Source organism: Chlorocebus sabaeus, chromosome 1 (genome assembly GCF_047675955.1).
Source record: "Chlorocebus sabaeus isolate Y175 chromosome 1, mChlSab1.0.hap1, whole genome shotgun sequence".
Taxonomy (NCBI): Eukaryota; Metazoa; Chordata; class Mammalia; order Primates; family Cercopithecidae; genus Chlorocebus; species Chlorocebus sabaeus.
The window spans coordinates 73,253,577-73,273,273 of record NC_132904.1 but is presented as its reverse complement, the minus strand read 5'-3'; the positions used below and the strand labels follow the sequence as shown (position 1 = coordinate 73,273,273).

The window sequence follows — 19,697 nt, the reverse complement described above, 5'->3', positions numbered from 1 at the left end:
CCCGGGTTCCACTCTAGGGAGCGTCTCAAAAGTGCGCAGCTCCTGCCCCCTCCAGTAGGCTTCGCTCACAGCTTCCTGCATCCCGGATCCCTGCCCCCTCCCCCTGCGCGCCCCAGCAATCTAAGCAGATGGCCTCACTGTCGGGAACATCTGGAGGTCGCCGGAGTACGTGCCTCTCTGTGTGTGTGTGTGTGTGTGTGTGTGTGTGTGTGTGTGTGTGTGTGTGTAGAGAGAGGGAATTAGTTGCTAGTAAGGAAGAGATGGGGTGGGTGGGTGAGGGCTTCCTCTTTGCTTGTTCACCGCCCTCCCCGTTTTTTTTTTAAAGAGTGAAAGAGGTTCAGGGACGACAGGGAGCCAGAAACCAAGAATCTGAAGCAAGAGAAAGACTGGCTGAAAGACGAACCCACAGAGAAAAGAGAGCCCGGCTCGGGCAGAAAAGCTGGCAGGAGAGGAGAGAGAAAGTCAACAGATTGAGTTTTTCTTTTATGGAGGAAACCATTGGCTTCTGGTTAGAGTTCTAAGAAGGGAAACTGGCGTATGAGTAGGCAGCAGTTTCAATCTATTCCCCCTGCTGCAGCTCTTGGGCTCTCACCCCTCTTTATGCTAAAAAAAAAAAAAAAAAAAAAAAAAAAAAAGGCAAGGGCGGGGGGCAGGAAAGCATCCAAGACACTTTAAAATGAGGGTTTGCAGGAGAAATGACCTGGTGGATGCATTCCCTAGGAGGGGAGAGTTGGGTGTGTGGGTGTCTCCCAGTGTACACACCCAGACAATGCCTACCTCGGGAGAGGAGCAGTTCACAGGTGGGGGAGTTGATAGAGGCTTTGGTCTTGGGCCCTGGACCTCCCAGGAGCTTCTCCCAGACTTTGGAGGGCCTCGGGGTGCAGAAATTGGGCAACGTCCCCCCTGCAGTGGCCCAGACTCGTTAACACACCCAGTCTGTTTGCTGCTTCTTTCCTTATTACTTTTTCTTATTAAGTAAATTTAAAATTAAAAAAAAAAAAAAAAGGAGTTGCTTGGGCCTGGGTGTGTGCACGCATGCCGGTCTACTTTGGGAAGAAGGAAGACACTAGAGTGATGGTGAGGTAGGAGCAGAGGCCACTACCCTAGGCCTCAGGCCAGCAAAATCATCTGCTGCCCAGAAAACAAACTGGTCTTGCAGGTCCTCCATGCACTCAGAGCCATTGTGTGGTCTTGGGGATGCACTTGGTTTGAGACCTGTGGACCCTGCCAGTTAGGGACGTGCAGAGAAAAGGCTGGGAGCCTGGTCTCATATGTGTGGAAGCAGGGAGAGCTCCCCTCTCTCCTTTCCATTCATCGTCCTCACCTGATTAGAATCCCAGCTTTCAGAACTAGGAGGCCTTCTGTGATCACCAGCTCACACTCCTCATGAGTCTTTGGGATGGCACCATGGGCCCTTTGGTGTCCAGTGTCTTCCTCACTGTTGGGCTTAAAAGGGCTGCAGGGATTCAACTCCACAACCCCTGGGACCCATAGAGAGGAGTCAGGCCCCTCCCATTTCTCACCTTCGCATTCCCTCCCCTCTCTAAAGGCTCCCTGCCTAGATGGGAGAGAGACCTGGATGGGAGCATCCGGTGAAGGCCAAGCTTGGTCAGGATTCAGTTTCCAGCCCTGCCACTTACCAGTTCTGGGTAACTTTAGGCAAGTTACCTAACCTCTCTGAGACTCAGTTTCTGCAACTGTAGAAGAGGCTATTCTGAGGAATAAACAAGGTAATTTAGGTAAAGCATTCGTCTGGCTCACAGGAAGGTCCTTTGTGTGGTTGCTAAATGTCTTCCGTCAGGGACTGGGGTAGAGGTTGGAAAGCCCAGCAGGCTTGGGAGGGGAGCGTGCCTGGGAATGGCCTCCGTACTCCCTGGCTTGGCTAGCTTATATTCCTGCTGCTTCCTCCCCTCCCATAGGGACATTCTTTGGAAGGAATGGCACCCCCCTCCCCTTGCCCTGGACTGATGATTTCCATCCTCTACTCCATGTGGAATTGTTTAGTGAGTCTCAAGTCCAGCATCTGAGAACTGGAGATGAAAAGACCCAACTGCCCGGGATCTCAGGGAAGCTAATTCCCACTGCATTGTGTGTGCAGGGTCTAGCCAGCTGGGCTGGAGGCTCCAGACCTCACATTTAACACAAAAGTGATCAACAACCCTTCACACTTTGGCTGGTAGCTGGCAGCAGTTTCTGAGCACTTCCACATTCATCATTTCCTTTGATCTCCCCTTAGGGAGAGGTGGCCTTAAGGGGCTTCAGCTGATGGATCTCCATGAACTTTACCCACCTCCCCTCATAACTGTGCCTCCAGTTGAGAATCTCTGTGCCTCTAGACTCTCCTCTCCTGTCTACTATCCACATTCCAGCAAGAGTGCCCTTTCTAAACTGCAGATCTGCAAAATGGATCATGACACTTGCCTGCTTAAAACCTTTCAATAGCAAAAGCCAAACTGCTTGGCGTAGCATTCAAGGCCTGTGTGATATGCCCCCACCTCACTTTCACTCTCCAGCATCAGTTCTGGCCACCCCCTCGCACACATCTCAAGCTCTAGTCCCCTAGTCACCTGGAAAGAAGGGAAGGGAGGTGGACCTTCTCCATTCAAGTCTGTTCGGTGTCCTCGCCCCCAGGGAGCTCTCTCTCTGGTGAACTTGGCCTCTCCGTCTGTGATATTGCCATGCCCTCTGTATGTAAGCACCATCATTTTCACTGTTCTCTTCCCCTTCTTGTGATCATCTTGGCCACTGTGACATGTCTGAGACTGTGCTGGATACGTTTAAGATCATGATTTAATCCAAACAACCACACTAGATGGATAGTGGTGTGGCCCAGAAAGGGCAGGAGATCTGTCTGGGGTTACGTAGCATGTTCTCTGCAGAGCTGGAACAACAGTTAGGGCTCCAGTGCTCTTTCTGTTGCCTTATAATCTCCACAAAGAGCAGAGGTGGTGTAGCAGAAAGGCCTGGGAATCTAAGGATTTCAGGTGCAAACCGTCACTCTATCCCTGGCTAGCTGTGGACTTTGGGTAAGTCATTTCCTCCTCTAAGCCACAGTTTCATTACCTGTAAAATAGGGATAAATAAGAAGTCCTACCTCCCAGGGATATCGGGCTGATGAAAGGAATCAATACAGATACAAATGTATTACAAGCTATAGGGTGCAGTGTGCTTTTATTTATTTATTTAGAGATGAGGTCTTACTCTGTCACCCAGGCTGGAGCACAGTGGTGCAATCATACATAGCTCACTGCTTCCTTGAGTTCCTGGGCTCAAGGGATCCTCCTGCCTCAGCCTCCTGAGTAGCTGGAACTACAGGCACACCACCACCGTGCCTCGCTAATTTGTAAATTATTTGTAGAGACGGGGGTCTTATCTTGCCCAGGCTGATCTCGAACTCTTGGGCTCAAGCAGTCCTCCCGCCTTGGCCTCCCAAAGTGCTGGGATTACAGGTGAGAGCCACCGTGTCTGGCCGTGGTGTGATTTTAACTGACTTACCTGAACAGCCATACTGCAGCTGCGGGTGATCTGTTGAAGATCTCTTTTCTCGAAGAGCTCTCGAGTGGCGGTCAGAAGACACTATTCGTCCCTTCAGCTGCTTTGCTCATTTTCCATGTTTTGAGACAGGCCTTTCATTTTCTGTCCTTCATTATAGCTGTCAAGCCCTGACCAGAAAACTCTTCAGATCCTATGTATCTCCGTGAGCCTCCAGGATCTCTATTTTTCTTGCTACATTTTCTTCTTTTCAGCTGTCAGAAGCTGGCAGGTCTTAAGTTAATAGAGCATCAGAACCATGTGTGGAAATAGCAGACAACAAGAGCCGGAAGAAAAAGGATGTGTCTCCACGCCCGCCCCCAACCCTGACTCTGTAGATGCGGCGTGTGGCAGGTTATGTTTTCTAAAAGTTCCTCTGGTGATTCTGATGTCAGTACGAGGGCTGTGGGACATGACCGAATACCTTGGAGTTGGCAGACCTTCCACGCATGTTCTCGTTAAACTTCCGAGCAGGCTTCTTAGGTAGTTGATTATTCCCTCCATTTTACAGATGTGGAAACTGAGAGTCAGAAGTGACTTGCCCAGGATTGCACAGCTGGAGCTGAAAACTGGCTCACAGCCAGAACTCCAGGCATTCCTCTGCCAGGCGGAATTCTGTGTCTGGGCTTTGCTGGCGTCTCAGCAGTCAATGCATGACAAATGCTTTTCCCATCCTGCCAAATCAAATGCTTCCCTAAATATTTCTCTCCCACTCTTCCACCTCCATGCTTTTTCCCCTGCCTGGAATGCTTTTCTCAGTTCAATCTACCAGCTGCAGTTTTCGCTGTCCTCCGAGCCCTGCCACCTCCTGCACAAAGATGTTTCCATTTTCCGCAGTTTCTCTTCCTTTGAGCCTAGAAACACGTGGTCTGTACCTCAGTACAGCTGTCTCTTCAGCCCTATCTCCTGCCTCAACTTGATGCTCCAACATCCCCAGCTGTTGGGGTTTCCTGCAGCTTCTGGCAGTTCCTTGCCACCTCTGGGTCTTTGCTTCTCTTTGTGCCTACAGAAGTGCCCCTTGCCCTGCCGCATCTCTTACTTATTATTCAAAATTCAGCTCAGGTATCACTTCTTCCAGGAGGCCTCCCCTGACCTCCCCAACCCCTAATTCTACTATTAGGAGCCCTTCCTCTGTGATGCCATGGTATACCGAGGATACCTCTGTAATGAACAAGATTGTTCATTCGTTCACCCATTCATTCATTATAGCAAGGTGCAGACTCTGGAGCCAAACCTCAGGTTTGAACCCTAGCTTCAAAGTGGGCAAGTTCTTAACCACCCCACCCTGCCTTACTATCTGTAAAATGAGGAAAACAATAGTCCCTACCTCAAACATTGTTGTAAGGATTAAATGAATTATCTGTATAGCATGTGTATAACACTGCCTCGAATGTAGTAACACACTAATACATTAGTAAGTATTTGATGAATGTTGGCTACTCCTCTTACAACTTGTTAATTCACTTTACAACATAGGAAAAAACGTTTGTAAAAACGGACAGAGAAGAGGATTCTGGGTAGATGGCGGAGTAGGAAGCATCAGGAATCCATCTTCCCACCTAGACAACAATTGCACTGGCAGATCTGTCTGATGTAACTGTTTTGTAACACTGGAGTCTATTGAAGGCATGAAACTTCCAGGGGAAGTCTGGGACAGTAAATTGTACTTAATTTCATCAATTTCAGCTGTTAACATGAAAGCAGCTACTCTGACCACAGCCCCTTGTCAGGCCAGGAGGCTGTGTGTGTGTGTGCCTGCAGCAACCTGCACAAAGCCTGTGAGAGCCAGGGTGGACAAAAAGGACCCTGTAGTGAATACTGGATATCTGAGCTCTGATCACTGATTATTGCTTCTAATCAAAGAAATACAGACACAAAAGCAGGTGGCCATTGTTGTTGCACCTCCTCTGTTGTCTCAAGACTCTCCTCCTCCAGCTGAAGTGACTTCCAAAAGATTTAAAGGGCTAGTGCCCTTCCTTTTCCTTTAGTTTTCTCTTTTTCCCCTTTGAGAGCCAGACATTCAAAACTAGAACATTTAAAAGCAACTGTATATACAGGAAAAGTTAGAAAGTGACCATGTATGTTCAGGGAAAGGTTCAGGCTCAGAAAAGACTCCAGAAGACCTTAAGTTTACATTGCAAGCTAATGTTTGGCACAGAGACAGTCCACAACATCAACAGAAAAAACAGTAACAGTTTATACCTCAGGCTGATCCTGGGCACAGAGAGAGCCTACAACATCTACAGAAAAACAATAACAAAAACCAGCAAACCCTAGGGAAAGAAGATAATTGGATTCCCAGAGCTACCACATCATCAGTTAAATGTTCAGTTTTCAACACAAAGCATACAAAGAAACAGGAAAGTATGGTCATTTAAAAGGAAAACAAACAGAAACTGTCCCTGAAAAAGACCTGATGGCAGATCTACTAGACAAAGACTTTAAGACAACTCTTTTAAAGATACTGAAAGAACTAAAGGAAGATGTAGATAAAGTCAAGAAAATGACGTGTGAACAAAATAGAAGGACCAAAAAAGAGAAAAAACCTAAAAAGAAGCCAAAAAGAAATTCTGGAGCCATAAAGTACAATAACTGAAATGAAAAATCTACCGTAGGGATTCAGACAGATTTGAGGAGGCAAAAAAAAAAAAAAAAAAAAAAAAAAAAATCCATAAATTTGAAGATAGGACAATAAAAATGGTTGAGTTTAAGGAACATAAAGAAAAAAGATTGAAGAAACATGAACAGAACCTAAGTGACCTATGGGATATCGTCAAATGGACCAACACATGTATTGTGAGAGTCTTAGAGGAAGAGAAAGGAGCAGAGAGAATATTTGAAGAAATAATGGCTGAAAACATCTGAAATTAGATGAAAGACGTAAACATCCAAGAAGCTCAGCAAACTCCAAGTCAGATAAACTCAGGCCCACACTGAGACTCATTATAATCAAACTGTCAAAAGCCAAAGACACAGAATCTTGAAAGCAGCAAGAGAGAAGTTACTTATCATATACAAGGGATCCTCAATAAAACTGTCAGTAGATTTCTCATCAGAAACTTTGGAGGTCAGAAGGCAGTGGGATGATATAGTTAAAGTGTTAAAAGAAAAAGAAAAAAACTGTCAATCAAGAATCCTATATTTGGCAAAACCATCCTTTAAAAGTGAGGAAGAAATTAAGACATTCCCGGATAAACAAAAGCTGAAAGAGTTTACCGTTAGACCTGCTCTGCAATAAATACTCAAGGGAGTCCTGCAGGTGAAATAAAGGACACTAGACAGGGACTCAAAGACATTTGAAGAAATGAAGGTCTCAATAAAGATAAATATGTGGGCAATTACAAAGCTAGTATTGTAACAATGGTTTGTAACTCCAGTTTTTGTTTTCTACATAATTTAAGAGGCTAATTATTTAAAATAATTATTAGTTTGTGGTTTTGGGCACACAATGAATAAAGATATAATTCTGTGACAACCACCACCAAAATGCCTGAGGATGGAATATGTTAAAGAAACAGAATTTATGGGCTGGGCACAGTAGCTCATGCCTCTAATCCCAGCACTTTGAGAGGCCGAGATGGGAGGATCACTTGAGGCCAGGATTTAAATACCAGCCTGGTCAACATAGTGAGATCCTGTCTCTAAAAAATAAAATAAAATAAAACAAAATAAACAGAGTTTGTGTATGTTATTGAAGTTAAGTTGGTATAGATTTAAATTAGAGTGTTATAACTTTAGGATGTTAAATATAATCCCCATGTTAACAATAAGAAAAAAGCTATAGAATATACACAGAAGGAAATGAGAAAAGAATTGAAATGTCTTATTACAAAAAAAAAACTAAACACAGAAGAGGGCAGTGTTGTAGAAAATGTATAAAACCTCTATTGACCAGGCACAGTGGCTCATGCTTGTAATCCCAGCACTTCAGGAGGCTGAGCAGGTAGATCACCTAAGACCAGGAGTTTGAAACCAGCCTGGCCAACATGGTGAAACCCCCTCTCTACTAAAAATACAGAAATTAGCCAGGCATGGTGGTGGGCACCTATAATCCCAGCTACTAGGGAGGCTGAGGCAGGAGAATCGCATAAACCCAGGAGGTGGAGGAAGCAGTGAGCCAAGATCACGCCATTGCACGCCAGCCTGGGTGACAAGAGCAAAACTCCATCTCAAAAAACAAAAAACAAAACAAACAAACAAACAGACAACAAATAAAAATCCTCTATAAGGCATGTAGAAGACAAATAGCAAATAATAGAAGCAAATCCCTCCTTATGAGTAATTACTTTAATTGTAAATGAACTAAACTTTCCAATCAAGACAGAGATTGGCAGAATGGATAAAAATGCATGATTCAACTGTCTGCTCTCTACAAGAGACTCCCTTTAGATACTTGTGAAAACACAAATAGATTGAAAGTGAAAGGATGGAAAATTGTATTTCAACTAAATAGTAACCAAAAGAGCAGGGGTGGCTATATTAATATCAGACAAAATAGTCTTTACACAAAGTTTATAAAAGACAAAGAAGGATATTATATAAGAGGTTCAACTGGGTGCAGTGGCTCATGCCTGTAATCCCAACACTTTGGGAGGCCAAGACAGGTGGATTGCTTTGAGTTCAGGAGTTCTTTTTTTTTTTTTTTTTGAGACGGAGTCTCGCTCTGTCACCCAGGCTGGAGTGCAGTGGCCAGATCTCAGCTCACTGCAAGCTCCGCCTCCCGGGTTCACGCCATTCTCCTGCCTCAGCCTCCCGAGTAGCTGGGACTACAGGCGCCCGCCACCTCGCCCGGCTAGTTTTTTGTATTTTTTAGTAGAGACGGGGTTTCACCATGTTAACCAGGATGGTCTCGATCTCCTGACCTCGTGATCCGCCCGTCTCGGCCTCCCAAAGTGCTGGGATTACAGGCTTGAGCCACCGCGCCCGGCCAAGGAGTTCAAGACCAGCCTGGGCAACATGGCAAAATCCTGTCTCTACAAAAAATGCAAAAATAAGCCGGCATGGTTGCTCATGCCTGTAATCCCAGCTACTCCAGAGGCTGAGGCTGGAAGATTGCTTGAGCCCCAGAAATGGAGGTTACAGTGAACCAAGATTGCACCACTGCACTCCAGCCTGGGTGACAGAATGAGACCCTGTCTCAGGAAAAAAACAAATGTTTCAATATCACAAGAAGGTATTATCAGCATTTATGTGCCTAGTAACAGACCATCAAAATATAAGCAAAAAACTGATGAAATTGAAGGGAGAAATAAACAGTTCTATAATAATAGTTGGAGATTTCAATACCCCACTCTCAATAATGGATAGAATGACCGGACAAAAGATAAGTAAGGAATAAACCAACTAGATCTAATAGACATACACTTAATGGGTAAAGTGTTTCAGTTTTACAAGATGAAAATAATTTTGGAGCTGGATGGTGTTGGTGGTTGCATAACATTATGAATGTATTTAATACCACTGAACTGTACCCTTAAAATAGCTAAGACAGCAAATTTTATGTTACATGTTACCACAATAAAAAAGAACTGAACAACAACAAAAGAAACTGGACAGGGAAACTGAGGCAGAAGCTAGCATGTAGAGCCCAGGAGAGCACAGTGTGAGATGTGGGAGTCTTGGAAGGCACAAAGAGAAAAAAATGGAAGGTGGCTTTGGCCCTTGGTTGGGGGAGGGGACACAGTAGAGAGGGAGGCTCCCTCAGTTGGAGCCACGTGTGGATCTCTGGTCCACTTTCTGGGCAGGAGACTGTAACCTATAAAGAGGCAGTAGGCTGTTAGGTCAAATCTGCCAAGCCTTCCCTCCAAATTTCCTAGTTTGGTGGTGGTGCAAGGAGGCCAGGAACAAATTGTCTCCTGAGCAGCTGCCAGAGCTGGTCTAGTTCCAGAAGGCCAGGTCTACACTAGAGGCACTGCCCTTCCCCAGCTTTGCTTCCAGGTTTCCTCTGAGCCTGAAACCTCTGCCCCATCCCTGCATCCAGGAGCTAAGCTGACTTGCATGTTCTGACAGGATGTGATGCTCCAGGCACCATGAAATCAGCATGGGAGCTGGAGGGCCTTGGGGATCAGATATCAGGCATTTAACCTCAACACGTTTCTCATTTTGCAGGTGGGAGACTGAGGTGCAGAGAGAGAGAGTGACTTGTCAAAGGTCACAGAGCTAATGAGTAGGAAAGCTAGATTCCCAGTCAAGAGCTCTGTTTACTTCTCTACATGGCACACATCACTATGTATTCCCTCTCACCCATCCTATCCTCCCATCCATGTGTCCTACTGTCTTTACTCTCTATCCATCCATCCATCCATCCATCCATCCATCCAACAAATGTTTACCTGCTGAACCTCTGACACATGTTGAATCTTGCGCTGGGCTCCAGGAGCCTACAGTTGGGGTGGGCACACTGACACAGATATACCTTAGGTCCTGAAGAGTTTTGGGTGCCCACTAGAAATCTGTGCAGAGCATCCGGAGCAGAGAGGGTCGCAGTGCTGGGCAGAGCCATCAGGCAAAGTGTCCTGAGGGAGGGCCTGGCTGAGAGAGTCCTGCTGGGCACAGAGGGCTGGGAGTGTGGGCTTAGTGAAGAAGTGAAGGCCCTTCTAGGCAGAAGAAGCATGAACAAAGACCACACTGGAGGTTGTGGAGCGAAAAGTGGTTCAGCGTGGCTGGGTACAGGTGCCCAGGGAAGGATAGGTCTGAAAGAAGGGGAGCAATTCTTGGGACGTGGAGTCTCGTGGGTAGGCTGAGGTGACAGGCCTTGGTGCCACATGCATGGGAGCCACAGATGGTGTCTTCATTGTCAAGTGCTCATCTGAGGGAGTCCTGGTGGGGGGGACCCAGGGAGGGAGGGCAAGCACTGGGGACCCTTGTGTCCTCCTGTTAGCCTGTTGGTCTCCCAGAGGCCTGGTAATTCTCTCTTGCCTTCCCCACCGTCCCCACACAGGCCTGCAGACTCATCCCCTCCCCGTCTTGTCTGTCTTCTGTTGGTGTCTCTCCCTCCCTTTGGCCTATCAGCCCTTGCCAATCATGCAGACCCTACTGTTTCTCCCTCGCTCATCATCTCCCTGTGTCTTAGCACCACACCAGGCACAGAGCCCCCGACTGGAGGTCAGGGCAGCACACAGGATTCCAGTCCTATTTTTGCCACCAACTGACCTGAGCAGAAACATCTTATTAATAACAAGTATTTGCAGGGTGATTTCAGCTGACAAAGTCCTCTGACCCCCTGTAGGGGAAGATGTCACCATGACCCAGAAGCCTCTTGACTAGGTCAAGCGTTCTGAGGGCCAGTGAACTCCGGGGAACTTTGTTATCACGCTTGGGTTGTTGTGTGATTACGTTATTGTGTGCAAAGGGCTATGTGCTCAATTTATTACCTTCTGTCCCAAGACAAATAGAACTTTAGAATGTTACCCCACAGAAGGTTACTTCAGAGCATATTAGAATCAGTCCTGGCCTTAAGCAAACAAGTTCCATTAAGAGATTTTCAGATTTTTTTAAAAAGTTAGTCCATAGTAAGATACGCAGGTTATCACACAACCGGGGAAATATATATGCGTGTGTGTGTGTGTGTGTATGAAACACAAGCTTGGCAGACAGTACTCACCCTTGCTGCATGTAATATGGACTGGTATTTTCCTTTCTACTCCATTCTATTCCATTAGGAATAGCAATGGTGGTCATGTCCCTGTAAATTGATTTCACATCCCACTAATGGTTTACAATGGGAAGTTTTCTGGGACCACTCCCCCTCCCCCAAATTCAGTTGTTTCCTGATGCAGAAAAACTGCAAATCTGTATCTCCAGCTGTGACCTCTCATAGGGTTTAAATCTTGGCTTTGCCACTTCCTGGTGAGTCCCTTAAAGACTATTTCCTTTTCTGTAAAATGAAGAAAATTGTTACCCTGCAAGGTAGTGGAAAGGATTTAATGAAATCATTTATGTAAAGTGGTTCATGTGATTCTGGATGCATAGTAGTTGCTTAGTAAGTGTTTATATATAATGATCTCTTATAACAAGAATTATGGAGACAGGTGTTCAGTGAACCTTGGTGACTAGCAGGGGTGAATCAGTTCACATAGCTGCCCTCAGGGCTGAGACTGGAGGGTGATGGGGAAGGGGTTAATATTTACAGAGCTCCTGCTGTGGGCCAGGCACTGTGCAAAATGTCGCAACTGCCACCTTGGTGAGTGTTTACAACAAGGTAGGTGCAATTACTAGTCTGATTTTATAGATGGGGAAACTGAGATTCAGAGAGGGACAATGCTTTGACTAAGGTTGTATGGCTTGTGAGTGGCACGACAGAGTTGCACCTCAGGCTTTTGGGCCTGAGAGTCCCTGAGCACCCTCCACACTGCCTATCCTCTGCCTCTGCTGGTAGGTCCTCTGTGCCATACTGTGTTGGGCCATGCTGGACCCTTCGAGTGAGCCCTGGTTCCACGAAGAATGCTGCCCAAAAGGGCTTTGACCCAACCCCTTCCAGCCTCCACCTCTCCATGTCCTTGTGACCACAAGGTGAGGCCCCATATGCCCATCCAGCCTCACTGCCCACCACACATCTGCCCCCTCCCAGGCACAGCCAATGGTCACCCATACTAGGTGACAGGCCCCAAACACGGCAGCACTTTCCATCCTGTAAGCTTTAGCTTTGGCTGTCTCCACTACTCAGAATGCCCCTCCCCTTCTCCCCAAAGACTGAAATCCTAGGTGTCTCCAGTGACAGACCTGGGAGCTGGGTCTGTCCTCAAAACCAGGCCTTGAAGGGAGGAAGTGGGGTGGTCTAGTTTGGACACACAGAAAGCAGAGAATGGAAGGGGCAGGAGGAGGGAGGTGAGGGCAGGAGAGAGAAGAGGGGGTAAAAGGGCAGGGCCAGGCCGTGCACAGTTGTGTAAGTGTGTGTGCCTAAGGCCACCACCTGACCAGAGCCAGGTGTCCTGCCAGGGGTGAAGAAAGTTCACCAGCTTTGTGCTGTCAGAGCAGACATTCCAGAACGATTTTGCAAAGGAGGGATGCTTAAGCCCCTGGTAAGCGGCCAGGGTCAGTGAACCACCCATGGCTAAGCTGAGATCCTCCCTCCCACCCTAGCCAGCTCTAAGTCCTCATTTTGGAGCTGCAGGACAGGCCCTGTAGCAGAAAGGAAAAAGGATACTTTGTCGGCATGCTTTCATTTTCATTTCTGGTGTCGTTACAGGGATGAAACATTCTTAGAGAATTTACCAGTGTTTATGCTGTGGTCACATCTGATGCTCAAAGTGACCCTGGGAGGTGGGGCTCCTACCCCCGTTTTACAGGCTGAAGCTCAGAGAGGGAAACTGGTTGTCCAAGGCCACACAGTGAGAGAGAGGCAGTGCTGTGACACACAGTTTTTGTGCTGTTGGCATGTGTAGCAGTGGCCCCAGTAAATAAAACTTAAAGTTAACAACTTAGCTGAAGCTCACAATGGGCAAGATCAGATTCTTATCTTAACTCATTTAATCCTCAGTTCTATCTGGAAGACACTACTGTTATCATCCCCATTTTACAGAGAGGAAAACTGAGGCATGGAGCTATTCAGCAACTTCTCAGTTCACAGAGCCAGTAAGTGGTGGAGCTGACACTCGAATCCAGGCCCTCTGGTTTCACAGCCTGTGCTCTGAATTGCTTCACTTACATAGAGGCCCAGGATGAAGGTAATTTAGTGAAGATGAGGTCAGCTGGATGGGCCCTAATCCAGTATGACCATTGTCCTGATAAGGAGAAGAAATCTGGATGCAGATACGTGTAGAGGGAGAACACCCTGTGAGCATGGAGATGGTCATCTATAGCCAAGGACAGAGGCCTCCAGAAGCCAGCCCTGCTGGCATGTCCATCTCCGACTTCCAGCCTTTGGCACTGCGAGGAAACACATGTCTGGTGTTTAAGCCACTCAGTCTCTGGTACTTTGTTATGGCAGCCCTAGCAAACGAATACACTCATGCAACATCGAGCTAGTGACTTAACTCTCGGTGTGTCACATAGTAGACTCAGTAACACCCTACGAAGCATGGGCACATAGTAGGCCCTCAGCAAATGCTGGCTTTGTCTCCCCTCCAGGCCTAGGAATAGTGGCTGGCTGTCTCAGGGGAGGGGAGTGGGAATGTTACTGAGTCATCCTGCCTCAGCATGGACCCAGGACACCTGACCCTCGATCCTGCCCTCCTCTTTCCCCAGAAGAGCAATCCTGCCCTCAGCCCCACCCCTGTCCTTGGAGGTGAGCAGAGTTCACAGCTTTCTGTGTGCCAGGCTGTGAGGTGAGCAGAGTTCAAAGCTGCTTTGCCTCTGCCCATGCTCAGCAGCACACCTGCCGTGAACGGCTGACCAACTTGGCCAGGCACAGAGGGCAGGAGGGGAGGAGCCTCGGGTGCAGGGGCTGACAGGTGCGTTGGGGCATTTTCCACAGTGTGTGCACGCTGCATGCTGCATTTTATCTGATGCTCATAGCTACCCTCGGAGAGAAACTGAGGCCCAGAGGAGTTGAGGGACTCCCATTCAGTTCACCTGTGCTGGGCTTAGGTCCTTGGTGTCCAGGCTCTGGCCATGGCTGGACCACTTGCTTGCCCTCCAAGGCTTTGGGAGGCTATGGGGGGTGGTGGGAGGCCCATGGGCCCAGCAGTCACCTGACCTAGGCTCAAATCTCAGCCGGACCAGCGACCAACCGTGTGACCCTGGGCCCTCCTTTGATGGGAGGCTAATCATGCCCACCTCGCCAGGCTGTTGACAGGCTCAGTGAGAGGCCATCTCCACCCCTGGAACTCTCAAGGGAGTTCTTGTGACTTTCACAAGAAACTGCTAAGTTACTGTTGCTGAATCAAATTCCTGGAGAGCCAGGAAGTATGTCTGTGGGTGGGAGAGACGTCTGGCACTTCCAGGGGGGCCCCAAGGCTTCCTTCCCACATGCCTGCCTCCCCCAGCGCCTGGCAGCCCTTGAGAGGGAAGATAACAGAGGGGCCCAGAGGGTCTGAAATTTACCTTGCTCCTACTTCCTGCCCACTGTACCTGTCTGCATCCCTAGTTTCCCTGTCTGCAGTTCTGAGTTCAATAAATGTGGTTTTACTTTCTGATAGCACCTGTCACCACTCAAACTTCTCTGGATTATTGATTGTATTGTCACTGTTGTCTGCTTCCTCATCCCCTCCTAGAGTGGCGGTCATGGAGCAGGGACTTTGTTCACTGCTTTGTGTTGTTGACTGCTGTAGCTCCTGCACCTAGAACAGTGCCTGGCACACAGCAGGAGTTCAGTTGGTATTTGTGGCAGGAAGGAAGGAAGGGAGAGAGGGAGGGAGAGAGGGTGGAAATTGTGGATCCTCTGTGGTCAGCCCTTTTCTGCAACTGGGGATGTTGCCTTAGGTTAGAGCCCAACCCTGCTTGATAGAGGCTTCCCCTCTGGTGCCAGAGGCAGACAGTGACTGCGGGTGTGACCTGCACTGTGACAGAGGGAAGGAGGCACTCTGACTGGGGAAGCCAGGGCAGATGGCATCTGATGTGCTTCAGGGAGTAGGCCGGGCTGGCTCGGGGACCTGGGAAGCCTCAGAGAAGCATCAGCTGAGAAGTACAAGGCAAAGAAGAATTAGGGGGACAAGGGAGGGGCAGCATTCCAGGCAGAGAGAGCCGCTTGTGCAAAGGCAGGAAGGCAGGAAGGCTGGGTGGAGTTAGAGGCATTTGCTGCTGTCACTGAGTGCAGTGACTGGGAAGGTAGAGGCTGGTGATGGGAGGGTCCCCTGAGAGAATGGTGGGGATCTCACAGAACGCAGCCAATCCAAGCTGTTTCTCTCCCAGTGCTCAAAGGCTCCTGACTGTGGAGAGCTAGGGCTGCCAGGAGCTGCCTGCATTTGCCAAGTGGTTGCAGAAGTTTCCTCCCTACTGCTCTGACCTTGCCGGGGGAGCACATTCTCCTGTCTGAGCTGGTATCTCTGTCTCTGTCTGTCTGTTTCTGTCCCTCTCCTGAGAGAGTCTAGCCTTGGGGTCCAGGCCTGGCCTGGCCAGGGTGGCCATGGGATCTTGGAGCAGCCATCACTCCCCTTTCTGAGCCCAGGTTCCTCCTCAGATGCACAGTGGGTGGTCGTCAGCGCCTGGCAGGCCTCTCCTCCGGGACCTGGTGTTTTCGCACACGAAACAGACTTCAGAGCTAGTGCGTGCTTTGGTATCTTTTCCAGCCAGGAGACACTGCTCAATGGCCCCAGGAAGGGCCCAGGAAGGATTCATTCCAGCCTTGCTGGGGGTGGGATCTGGCTTCTGGTCCTACTCCAGCCAGGCAGCCATGGGGGAACCCTGAAGCCAGAGACATAGATTCTGGTCTCTCACGCACTCTCTTGGTAACCTCAGAAAGTTTCTACCTCTCCCCAGACCTCAGTCTTCCCTTTTATAAAATGGTTGTAATAGCACCAGTCCTCTCTCTGCAGAGACAAGAGCCCTGCTCCTCGTCCCGGATCTGGCATTGACTCACCTTAGGTAATTCTGTTCCCTTTTTGGGCCTGTCTCCCCATGTATGTGTTGAGGGGGTGGACTTGAGGGCCTGTGAGAGGCCTTCCAACTTAGACATTCTCCCCAGGCACATAAATTCAGTGAATCTATGTGACTCTCAGTGATGGCATCATTGCCCAGTATCCACCCAGCTCCTGCTTGAAAACTTCCAGAGAACTCCCCACATCTCCACGGCTTCCTTCTACCTTCAGGTACCTTACACTGTATCTTTCTTCCTACATCACCCAACCACTGGGGTCAGTTCTGCTGCCACAGAACTCCATACAATTCAACAGACCTTAGGTACTGAGCACCCTGGCCAGGCCTCATGCCAGACTGCAGGATCATGAAGGAACCAGTGTGGTCCAGCACGGACTGGACAGGCATAAAGTCCAGTAGCTCTGTCCGACTCCAGACTCAATAATAATCCCAGCTGCCACCGGTAGCCCCTTCTGGGCGCCCAGCCCCCCACCTCATCAAATACCAGCAATATCTACTTCACGGAATCCCCACAACAGCCCTGCCAGAGAGTAACTCTCATCCCCATGTTGTAACTGAGAAAACTGAGGCCCACAGCAATTAGATATCTTCCTAAAGGTCACACAGTTAGTATGCATGGAGCCTGATTAAAACCAATCTGGCTACAAGTCTTATTGGGCTCTGCTGCCTCTGATTTGTCTCTCTGTTCCTGGCACGGCCAGGTTTAGGGGCAGCCTCCTTCCAAGCTGCTTCAGAGCCAGGCTCCTTCCACAGCCTCCTCAGAGGCAGCCTCTGGCTGCTTGTGCATTTCCTAAGGCAAGGAAGCCCGGGCAGGAGGGTCCCGGGAGGGTGGAGTGGAGACAGTGGGCCTGAACCCAGGGCTCATGACCTGTGCCCTCTGGAGGGATTCCAGGTGTCACCAGCAGCCTGGGGAGGCACACCCTTGTGTGGGGAGGAGGAACTCTTCCTGGCACCCTCAAATTATCCCTCAGAAGTAGCCTTGGCTGCAGTTAGGCTGGCAGTGGGCGAGGCCCTGGTCTGGGAGCCCAGAGTCTAAGCTGTAGCTTCAGTTGACTCCCTGATGGTCAGTGTGACCTTGGATGGGGCCCTTCCCTTTTGGGACTTCAGATTCCCTATTTGCAGACATGAAGAGGGGACAAGATCTCCCAGCAACATGCAGTAGCTGGAGCTGAATCAAACCCTGTCTTGGTTGGATCTAGAAGGGCAAATGTGGTCAGAATGTTCTCCCTAACCCCTCCCAGGTCTCTTGGCTGCCCCAGCTGGGCCCACCCCACATCTTCTCAGTGGCATGTCCTTTCATTTAGGAAAGGAGTTTCCTTAGACGGGCAGACAGTGATGGAGCAGGGGGCTTGGAAAGGGATGAGATCAGTGTGGCCCAGCTCCCTGCTGGAGTGGTGAACAGAGAGTGTCCTTGGGTCACACAGATCATAAACCAGCTGTGTGACCTCGAGCAGAGCTCTTAACCTGCTTGAACTTCAGTTTCTGTATCTGTAAAACAGTGATAATAATAGTGCCTACTTTTGAAAGTTATTAATAGTGAGGATAAAATAAGGATTAAAGGGAAGTGTCTCTAAAACACTTGGCACAGAGCCTGGTATGTAGTCGGCACTCAGAAAGTGTGGCCTTGATCACAACAATGATGATAGTGAAGATGGGAATGAGTGGGGAAAGGACGGCGACAACCGTTGTGTTGAACAGTGTGAGACGCTGCTCAGCCTTCTCCGACATACTGGGTACTTCCATGCTTCCAGGCTTCACACTTGCCATTTCTTCTCCCTCGCCATCCCCCAAGACTTCTTCCAGCACAAATGCATCCTAAGTAATGGAGTAATCAGGCCCTGTGAATCTGAGCCTGGAGGAGCCTGGGGGCAGATCAGCACCCAGTGGCTGCGCTCTGTGTGAGGTGGGAGCACCAGACTTGGAGGAATTAATAGAAGGTTTCCCAGGGGAGGCAGAGCTTAGCTGGAGTCCTGATGAAGGAGTAGGAATTGGCTGGAAGAAGAGAATAGGATTTCTTTTTTTCCATTTAAAGCAGTCCAGGCAGATGAAATAACACGTGCAAAAGCAGAGAGGTGGGAAATAGCATGTTGAGTTTGGGAAACTGCAAGCAGCACAATATGGTGCGAGTGGGGAGAGGGCGAGAGGAAGGCGGAATGGGGAGGATGTTTGGGGCAGATCATGAAGAGCCTGTATGCTACACCAGACATTCAAAATGTGTCTTGAAGGCGATGGGGAGTTATTCTGTTCATCATGCGACAAACATTCCTGAGGATCTACTTGACCCAAGGCATCTTTGTAGCAGGCACTGCGATGGCTGCCGATGCCTGTGCCTCCTACCCCCACCCCTCAGCTGCTGAGAGTGCTGACAGCAGGCAGCTTGCAGGTGAGACTCCTCCCACCACCGCCTTTGCCTGCTCACCTAATGCCATGGTGCCTCCAGGGCCAGCCTGCATCCAGAGACTGCTTCGCATGGGGGTATAAAAGCCCAGGCCCCTTGCCCCGACTTGGGACAACTACGAATAGTCTTTCCAGCTCCACAGCTCCCTGAGGGGTTGGCCGAGGCCTTTGTGGGGTCTGCATCACAACCCGGTTTATCCCTCTGGCCAATTCTGCTTCAATCACTCCCTGCCAGGTGTTGACCTTGAACGTACTCCCCCAGTAAATCTCCTGCAAGCGAATCTTCATCTCAGAGTCTCCTTCCTCCAGAACCAAACCTCCAACGATCATTACTGAGGGATGTCAATGGTGGCCGACATTTCACTGAGGGTTCAATGAGAGACCCCACTTTTAGAAGGCGATTCTGTCTGCAGTGTGAGAATGATGTGGAAGGACACATTGGAGTCCAGAGGCCAGTGGGAAGGTGGTCGTTGTGATTTAGCACAGAAATGATGAAGGCACCAGGTGGGTGGGGGCAGGAAGGAGGGACAGAGCTGGGGGACATAGAGGAAACAGGACTGCCAGATAGAGACTGGGTAAGGAGGGGGTCTCCCAGGCTTGTCTGCCTGGAGCAACCAGGCAGAGGTGGAGGCAGTCCCTGGGATGAGTTTAACTGGAGAAACTCAATTTAGTTTGGGAGTTGTGAGAGTGCCATTTGCATGAGGTATGCAGGTGGAAGGGCCAAGAGTTGGGTGAAGAGGCTCCAGGAGATAAACTGGAGCTGGAAGTGTGGATCTGGAGTTAGCCAGCACTTTGTAGTTTACAGAGCATTTACTGGCACCCATTTAGTTCAATATGGGCAGCAACCAATCAGAAGGGTTGCCAGGATCTTGAGGACCTTCCAAGGGGCTAGATGTTAACCCCTTGGTTGCTGAATCATGGTGGGAAGGTCAGGGGATGCTGGGTTGTGTGGCAGGGGCACTCAAGGGCTCAGAGTCATGGCTATTTACCAAGCAGTAAGTTAGAATCTTTGCATGCCAGCTGAGTATCAGCCCTACCAGTTCCTCTTAGAATCCTCACAAGAACCTGTTGAGGCAGATACTATAATCCCTTTCCCAAAAGAGGAAACCAGGGCTCAGCGAAGTAAGTAACTTTCCAGAAACCAAGCAGCTCTTAAACAGCAGAACTGGAGTTGAACCCAGGTCTGCCTGAGCCTGCATCCCGTGCCTTTAAATGTTGGAGTGGGAATCAGAATGCAGAATTCTTGGCTCATTTAACTAAGGGCCTTTCCTCTCACTCAATGGCCACTTCCTGTA

General features: G+C 49.0%; 1 long non-coding RNA gene across 1 annotated transcript; it reads left to right on the top strand.

Moving 5' to 3' along the window:
- Positions 1 to 15: 15 nt before the first annotated feature.
- LOC140712539 (uncharacterized) lies at positions 16 to 7,006 on the top strand. Its single transcript, XR_012094140.1, has 2 exons — positions 16 to 165; positions 5,008 to 7,006. It is a non-coding gene; the product is annotated as an uncharacterized lncRNA (long non-coding RNA).
- The last annotated feature ends 12,691 nt before the right edge of the window (positions 7,007 to 19,697 follow it).